Raw genomic sequence first — 9,981 nt, 5'->3', positions numbered from 1 at the left:
AAAAGTTATAAATTATAAAGAGGATTTTAAAAATAAATTTTAAACTAATATTGAGGACCAAACATGAGATTTAACTTAAAATATATCTTTTTACTCAAACTGTGGCCACATTCATGAAAAAGTGGGGTTGTGCTAGACGCATGACATTTTGACTCTAAATCATAGTAAAACCTGTAATAAAATACTACTTTCTTTCTTTCTTTCTTTCCTTCTTTTTTTTTTTTAAATAAAAATATCAATTTCTTCCAAATATTATTTTTTAACCGAATTAATCTTTAACCTGTTAGATTCTAAGGCTTTATAGGATCTAAATGTATTAAAACTTCAATGTGCAATGTTGGCAAACCATGATCAAAACTTAAAGTCTAGATTTAGGCTGCTCAAAGTGTGTTTATGTGTAAAGTTGGAATCAAGTAATATTATTCAATTTTACAAGGCTCGATTGATCGAAAATTAGACTTGATCAATCGAACCTCATGCAGATTGTTTTTTTTGCAGAATTTCCAACTCACGAGCCCAAGCCCATATAATGTGTAGGGTTTTATATTTTACTTCAAGTATAAAAGAAAAAACTCTAACCACGTTTTAGAGGTGGTTGATATGCTGTATGTGTGAATCTCTTGTGAGATTTAGAAGTATTTACCTTCATACACACTTAGGATTATCAAAATTAAGATTGATGTCGAGAACTTGGCGATCTCTTCAGTTGTTGTTTCAAGATCTTAAAGAAAACCCTAGTGGGAGTACTTATGGTTGTTGTGGATCAAGGAAAGAAGTAGTCCATGAACTCAGAGTTATCACGTGGTCAAAGTAGTAAGTTTTCTACTCGATGTAGCAATAGGATTTTAGTGGTCTAATTCTTATTATAAAACTTCAATTCTTTCATAGTGGATCTATTTTACTTTGAGGATAGCTAGGTTAAATCCTTCCTAGGTTTTTTACCGGTTTGATTTTCCTGGTTTATCATATTGTTGTGTTATTTACTTTTCTGCACTATTCACATGATATGATTTGAATGTGTTTAACCTAGATCTTATTAATTAACTAATTAATCAACTTGGCTTAATATTAGGTTAAACAACTTGTTCTAAGGGGACTAAAAACATACAAATAGTATCAGAGCGGGTTAGCTCTAGTATTTAGATCCTTTGATTTAAGAGTTGATCATGTTCCCCTGTTGTCATGGAACATGGTCACTCTCCTGTGATCCCACCTCACTTTGATGGGAATAATTATGTCTACTGGAAAGTAAAGATGAAAACATTCCTAAAATCTATTGATGAAAGAGTTTGGAATTCCATTAAATACGGATGGGAGAAGCCGACTACTCCTATAAGCGAGTGGCAAACTTCTCAGAAAGAAGCAGCCACTTTTAATAGCAAAGTCATGAATGCTATTTTTAATGCTGTATTTATGGAGGAATTCAAGAGAATCCCTAATGTTGAAGTTGCTCATACTACATGGAATATTCTCCAAACTGTGCATGAAGGCACAAAGGCAATTAAGATTAACAAATTAAAACAGTTAACTACTAGATTTAAAAGTATTGGAATGTCTGATGATAAATGTTTTGATGAATTCTATGCTAAATTGAATGATATTGTTAACTCTGCTTATAATTTAGGTCAAATATATGATCAACTTAAGATTGTTAGGAATATTCTTAGATCCCTGACTGAGGACTTTAGACCTAAAGTGACTGTCATTATTGAAAACAAGGATGTGGACTTCATCCCTGTTGATGAACTTGTAGGATCCCTTCAGTCCTATGAGTTAGACCTACCTAAGACAAACAAATCCAAATCAAAGGCTTTTAATTCAGTTGATGATATTGATGGGAATGGATTTGATGATGAACTTTCATCTACAGAGATTGCCTATCTTGCCAAGAACTTTAAAAACATTTTTAGGAACAACAACAGAAGGGCAAGAGGTAAAAACAATGTTGAACCTAGGAATTTTAAGAAGAATGAACCCACTAAAGTGAATAATACTGATAAATCTAAAGAGAAAGTAGGTCAAACATCTAATAATTCTATGGGTCAACAATGTTTTCGTTGTCTTTCTGAGTGTGGAGCGTGGAAAAAAAAAAAAAACAAAGATTTTTCCTTTTGTATTTTAATTTTGGACTTTATTTCAAGGGTTGGAAATTTTGAGATATCTTCTGTCTAAGGTTGTCATAGGATGCCCCCTCAAAAAAAAAAAAATGTTAAAAAATGTTTAAATTTGGAGGTAAAATTAGCGCTGTAGGGTAAAAACTAGCCTGCCTAATTTTAATAGTTTATTCCGAGGGTTGATAGGTTTATTTCGAGGATTTTAATGACCTTCGGAATAAAGCTAATCAAACTTAGTCATGCCCCCAATTTTTAGTGATGGTTTCGGAACTTTTTAGTTAACCCTTGAGAAAAGTGGGTTGAAACAAGTCAAGTTTATTGTAGTGAGAAGAGGGAGACAATAGTATGGATTTAAGGAGGGGGCTGTGTTGATTGTAGACTACTCATTACAAATATCTTGAGAAGGCATTTACCACTATATACTCAAATTTCTTCACTTCTTTAATTTTCACTTAGCCTATAACCACAAATCACATAAATGCCATAACATGCTTTAGATATTCAAAAGCCCTCTACAATATAATTAACATCCTTAATGAAAAATAAATTCTCTTGAGATATTATTCGCATGTAAAATTGCTTTAAAAAAAAGGTTTGGGGTGTTACATTACAATTCAATGACAAAGATTCTTTTGGATAAACAAGCAAGATTTTATTCAACCTCATAGTAGTCATGCACAAACAGGCAACTAAACAAGTGGCAGCAACGTAAAAAACAAAAACAAAATAACACCTCAACTTAATAAAAAGGAAAATAAGAGATAAGCCTCACTGGCTACTAAACTACAACCGAAACAAACAACTCTTACATCATAAGCAATAGCTTTCAGCAGCTCCACTTTACTTCTCACTTTACCATTGTGAACCTTTTAATGTTTATCCCCCCAAACATGATAAATGGCCGCCCCTCAAGCCAAATTACCTGTTGATACTTCTGAATGAGCACTGGTCCACTTGTCATTATTATTTGTTTGACTGAAAGCCTTTACAATGCTGGGATTTAGATCTTTGACCATAGTCGACATGCATAATTTATATTCTTCGCCTTCTTTGTTGACCTCGGTAATTTGAAGGTTTTGCAGGGACAAAATATTTGGCAAGATATAGGACTCCCACCGTTATGATGAAGCTAACTGCATATCCAATCCCCACTCCTTCCCATGAGAACCATCTTTCCTTACTCTCAACCTCAACCTTTGGTGGTTTTGGTAGTGAAAAGTCTTCAGGAAAAGTCTTCATACACACTTAGGATTATCAAAATTAAGATTGATGTCGAGAACTTGGCGATCTCTTCAGTTGTTGTTTCAAGATCTTAAAGAAAACCCTAGTGGGAGTACTTATGGTTGTTGTGGATCAAGGAAAGAAGTAGTCCATGAACTCAAAGTTATCACGTGGTCGAAGTAGTAAGTTTTCTACTCGATGAAGCAATAGGATTTTAGTGGTCTAATTCTTATTATAAAACTTCAATTCTTTCATAGTGGATCTATTTTACTTTGAGGATAGCTAGGTTAAATTCTTCCTAGGTTTTTTACCGGTTTGATTTTCCTGGTTTATCATATTCTTGTGTTATTTACTTTTCTGCACTATTCACATGATATGATTTGAATGTGTTTAACCTAGATCTTATTAATTAACTAGTTAATCAACTTGGCTTAATATTAGGTTAAACAATTTGTTTTAAGGGGACTAAAAACATACAAATAGTATCAGAGCGGGTTAGCTCTAGTATTTAGATCCTTTGATTTAAGAGTTGACCATGGTCCCCTGTTGTCATGGAACATGGTCACTCTCCTGTGATCCCACCTCACTTTGATGAGAATAATTTTGTCTACTGGAAAGTAAAGATGAAAACATTCCTAAAATCTATTGATGAGAGAGTTTGGAATTCCATTAAATACGGATGGGAGAAGCCGACTACTCCTATAAGCGAGTGGCAAACTTCTCAGAAAGAAGCAGCCACTTTTAATAGCAAAGTCATGAATGCTATTTTTAATGCTGTATTTATGGAGGAATTCAAGAGAATCCCTAATGTTGAAGTTGCTCATACTACATGGAATATTCTCCAAACTGTGCATGAAGGCACAAAGGCAATTAAGATTAACAAATTAAAACAGTTAACTACTAGATTTAAAAGTATTGGAATGTCTGATGATAAATGTTTTGATGAATTCTATGCTAAATTAAATGATATTGTTAACTCTGCTTATAATTTAGGTCAAATATATGATCAACTTAAGATTGTTAGGAATATTCTTAGATCCCTGACTGAGGACTTTAGACCTAAAGTGACTGTCATTATTGAAAACAAGGATGTGGACTTCATCCCTGTTGATGAACTTGTAGGATCCCTTCAGTCCTATGAGTTAGACCTACCTAAGACAAACAAATCCAAATCAAAGGCTTTTAATTCAGTTGATGATATTGATGGGAATGGATTTGATGATGAACTTTCATCTACAGAGATTGCCTATCTTGCCAAGAACTTTAAAAACATTTTTAGGAACAACAACAGAAGGGCAAGAGGTAAAAACAATGTTGAACCTAGGAATTTTAAGAAGAATGAACCCACTAAAGTGAATAATACTGATAAATCTAAAGAGAAAGTAGGTCAAACATCTAATAATTCTATGGGTCAACAATGTTTTCGTTGTCAAGGGTATGGTCATGTGAAATCAGAATGTCCTACATTCTTGAGATCAAAGGGTAAAACTATAGCTGTAATCCTTAGTGATGATGAAATTTCTGATCATGAGTCTGGTAATGATGAAGATGGAAACTTCATTACTTTCACACCTACTGTTATAGTTGATGAAAGTGCTGTGGTTGATAAGAACTCTTCTGATGGAAAACTCTCTGAGAATGCTGATTTGCAAGAAGCCTATAATAAATTTTGCAAGGTTGCTGCAAAGGATGCTGTGAATGTTGATTTAGGTTTAAAGAAAATTGCTTCTCTTGAACTTGATAAGAAAAAATTTGCTATTAAAATTGTTTGATGCTAATGAATTGCTTGATAAGGTGAAAACTGAGAACATGTTGTTGCTTGATAAAGTCAAGAACTTGGAACTTGAATTATCTGTTACTAGAGAATAAACAAATAGATCTGTTAGTTCTAAACTTGATCACATGTTGAGTGTTCAAAAGTCTCCATTAGACAAAAAAGACTATTATTAGTATTGAAAAATTGTAAATATTATCCAATTATTGATTTTACTTTCAAATTGTTATAATATAAAACTATTGACGTTTGATTTTTAGGTTGCCATTATAATATTTTGTCATATAAGCTTTTAAGACTTCATAATTTTACACATCATTGTTCAAACATTTATATTTTAATTATTCTTCAATTCTATTTTATATTTTGTTTTATCCCAATTCTATTTTATTCTATATTTAAACTTTCCATTATAATCCTATCAAAATTTAAGTAAAAAATAAAAAATCTTAATAATTTCCATAATTATCAAATTTCATACAACTATATATATATATATATATTATGTATAGAGAGGTATATGGTGTAGATAGTAACCCAAAGAGATCTTAATTGTTTCCTCAAAAAAAAAAAACACATCTTAGATGAAAATCTGTTACCAATTCTCCTTTTCCACCATGGCTTTTATAAGTAAGAAACCTGTTATGGCTGCTGTAAGATTGAAATTTATCAATCATCTTGTTGGCTTTATTCCATGCCAATTTGCTTGTAATTTAACACTTAATAACCCTGTATTTATGTGGGATCCATGTAAGGGTAGTGTGTGAAGACAATGTGAAGAAAAGCTCAAGTTTGTGCAAAGAAGCAGAGTTTCTCGACTAGGACTCGTGGCTAACTCTCGACTAGCAAGCCCCAACTGCAGGCACGTGAGAAGCACACAAGGGAGTTGAAGGGTCGGACAGCTGTCGCACTACAGGACAAAAGTCTCAGGCTGGCCAGGCCATTACCTCGTGACTTAAACTCGCAACTTGGACAAGCCACGAGGTCAAGCCGCCAAATTACCCTGTTTGGCAAAAAACTGATTCTTCGTATTCTAACACACCACTATATATAGACTCTTATACCCATGAAATCAATAGAACTTCCAAATAGAATTTTGTGAGAGAAACCTCTAGAGAAAAACAAGATTGCCTCATCCCCAATCTTCACTAAGAGACTCTACAAATTCCTCTACTCTCTTCCTCTCCATTGATACATCCTTGAGAAGCTATTGACCAAATCATTTTCTCATCACACCCACGTTTGTGAGAAGGTACATTTGGTGCTAAGGGAAGCAGTTTGGAAGGGACCAATGACTATTGGTAGATTCTATGGTGTATAGCGAAATCCGGTAAGTTAAAGAAGAAATAGGTTCGGCGCAACCTCGTTGAAGCAAGAAGCTTGGAGGGCTTAGTACACTGGGTAGATTAGACTTGTAGGGTCTTCTGCTGTTCATGTATCCCAACTACATTCTTTAGTGGATTATTTATCGCTTGGAGGGGGTAGAGAGGTTTTACACCGAGTGCTTCAGTTTCCTCTTCGATAACACATCGCGTGTTGTCCTTATGTTTGCATCTCTCTTCCTTTATCTTTGCTTTTTATTTTCTGTTGTGGATGTGATTATAATTGGCTTAGATTGTTTATCAATTTGTGTTTGGCTTATGTTCATTTTTCGCACGTTAATTGTTTGATTATAAGCTTGAATTGATCTTTTGTAATTGGGGGTCTAAACGTTCAAAGGTGTTTTACACGCATTTTGAACTTTCAGCTGCCTTATTACTACTGCTATTGATAACAAGCGAAGGAAAATCAGGTATGACTGATTGGTTGTTTGTATGGTATTATTATTTGTATTGCATTCACAATGTACAGTTACGCATGCCTGATATTAATACTACTTTTTGATGGCTTAGAATACAGGTTTGCATTATATTCTTTGCGATGTAACATATATATGATAGAAGGGAAATTTTGTGTTTTTTAATTAATGATAATTAAAATTATACAAATCTTGGCCAATAATACATCCTTGAGGTAATCTAAGAAAGCAGCTGAACTCTTTTAGATTTCCTAAATGACTCTAAATATATTAGTAATTTATTGTCTAATTATTAGGTACTCTTGAAGTACAATAACATAGTGCTATTTGTTCCCACATTCCTTACTAACTATGGTTTTTACCAAGTTTTTGTAGACTTCTAATTATTGTGTACATAATTACAAACTTATAATCCTTTATTAGAGGTTTTAGGGTAACTCCACTATGGAACTCTTACAATTTTATCCATCTTTTTTTAAAATAAAAGTATTAGATTTTATAATTTAAGTACTATTTAACCAAAGGTTTTGTACCAATTTAAATTATTGATCATATGGCAAAAAACAAATAGATAAGATTTATAAAGTACATGTGTTATCCTAAGAACTCCAAAGGATTAGATAAGAGTTTATAAAGTACATATGTTATCCTAAGAACTCCAAAGGATTTAAATCCGCTGAATACCTTTACATTTTCTTCTAAAAAAAAATACCTATGGACCTGTTTGGTAGTGGTGCTCAAGAATTGTTGTTCAAAATGATGTGAAAATTGTAGTATAAAAGGTTTTGTAAAAACACATTTAAAGTATCTTTTTTTTTTTTGAGAATGAACACATTTAAAGTATCTATAATGCAAAAAATGTGTTTAATCCCATGTTTCAGATAACCTAATTTAAAATATGAACACACACACACACACACACACACACACACACACACACACGCACACATATATAATTGTATATTTGGTATGAGTGTGTATTTTTTTAAAAGTTGGTAATTATTAGTAGGTCCCATAATTTTTAAGAAAGAAGAAAGAAAAAAACAAAGCCATGCAGGTTAGAGAAAAGAAAAAGTATGTGTGTAGTCTTATTAGTAGGTCTCATGATTTTCAAAATATTTACAACAATGTTATTGAGCAATGTTACTCAAAAGCTAAAAACTACACTGAATGTATTTTCAAAAGTTATCATGACTTTTGAGTGGAGTTGTAGTGTACCTTTATGTTAGAATCCTTTTTCCTCTTCTTATGTGTGTGTGTATTTGTTTCTCAAAAAAAAGAGTGTTTAAACATCGTTAATTAAAAAATGTGACTCAAACACTCCTGATCAAAAAATCTTGCCAAACACTTTTCTTTTTTTGGCTACAATTTTTAGTGCTTAAACACTGAAAACTTTGGTTTGAGCTTACATATCAACTAGGCTGTATACATTTCTTAAACAAATCTACCATTGGTGTTAAATATAACTAGTTTTTTTTTATCTTGATTCTATATGTCGCAACTCCATTGGATATCTATACATTTCCTGCAAACAAATTTATCTTTGGTGTTAATTAACTTGTTTATTATATCGGTGCTATTTGTTGTAGCTGTACAATCTATAGGTGTAAATTATGGAACAATTGCCGATGATTTACCACCTGCAACTGAAGTAATAGCCCTATACAAAATAAGTGGCATAGGGAAAATGAGGATTTTCGATCCAAATCAAGCAACCCTCCAAGCCCTAAAAGGATCCAACATATCGGTCATTGTTGGAGTTGTCAACAATGACCTTCAAGGCCTTGCCACTAGTCCTGGAGCTGCAAATGGTCGGGTGCAAACAAACATAAGTCCCTACTTGCCTGATGTCAATATTAGTTACATTGCTGTTGGGAATGAAATAAAACCCAGTGATCCATTAGCCCAATATGTTGGACCAGCCATGCAAAATTTATACAATGCAGTTACATCTTCTAATTTTCCAACCCAAATCAAAGTTTCTACAGTAATAGACATGTCATTACTTACCCTCCATCTTCAGGCTCCTTTAGTGACAATGCAAGTGCATACATAAATGCAATCGCTAGCTTCCTAGTAAGCACTAAGGCACCACTTCTTGCCAATGTGTACCCATATTTTGCCTACTTAAGTGACCCAACAGACGTTAAGCTTGATTATGCCTTATTAAATTCATCAGGGTTGTGGTACAAGATGGTAACTTAGGGTACCAAAATTTCTTTGATGCAATGATGGATTCTCTCTATTCTGCTCTTGAGAAGATTGGTGCGGGCAATTTGACTGTCATTGTAACAGAGACTGGTTGGCCATCCGACAGTGGTGTAGCAGCTACAGTTGACAATGCAGGCACTTACTACAAGAATTTGATTAGTCATGTGAACAATGGGACTCCGAAGAGGCCTAAACCATTAGAAACATACTTGTTTGCTCCGTTCAATGAAGACCAAAAGGGTCCAGCGGAAACTGAGAAACATTTTGGTCTCTTCTCACCTACCAAGCAACCCAAGTACCAACTCAATTTTTCTTAAGATAATTGCAGTAAGAATTGTAATCTTTATTACTAAAATAAAATATGTTTTTTTAAGAATCATGAAATAAAAGATGTTGCAAAGGAATAACTAAAACCATAAATTGTAACATTGGAATAGAACTCAAGATCTATATTTATGAAACATCTTATTTATTTAATTTTATTTCCTAAAAATGAATATTTTTTAAATTTGAGAGAGATTATCTTTTTATTTTATAATTTTTGTGTACATAATGAAAGTGTAAATTTGGGAAATGTATCAATTTTAAAAGTTATTACACATACATACTAAGGAATAATTATTACAATCTTTTAAAAAAGAAACAGTTGTTACTTGATTCAAGGAATATTTATTCCTAAGGAATAACTATTACTTATAATAAATTTGCAACCAAATAATCAAATGATTATTTCACAAGACTAGTTATCCTATTACAAAACATCATACATTTCCTTAGAGAGAGAGAGAGAGAGAGAGAGAGAGAGAGAGAGAGAGAGAGAGAGAGAGAGAGAGAGAGAGAGAGAGAGAGAGAGAGAGAGAGAG

The 9,981-nt window shown here is 33.0% G+C and overlaps 1 pseudogene; it reads left to right on the top strand.

Annotated features, from left to right (window-relative positions):
- Nucleotides 1-8,399: 8,399 nt before the first annotated feature.
- LOC112015581 (glucan endo-1,3-beta-glucosidase-like) lies at nucleotides 8,400-9,435 on the top strand (annotated as a pseudogene).
- The last annotated feature ends 546 nt before the right edge of the window (nucleotides 9,436-9,981 follow it).

Source organism: Quercus suber, unplaced genomic scaffold (assembly GCF_002906115.3).
Source record: "Quercus suber isolate HL8 unplaced genomic scaffold, Cork oak 2.0 scaffold_1020, whole genome shotgun sequence".
Lineage (NCBI taxonomy): Eukaryota > Viridiplantae > Streptophyta > Magnoliopsida > Fagales > Fagaceae > Quercus > Quercus suber.
This window is presented reverse-complemented; position numbering and strand designations above follow the sequence as displayed.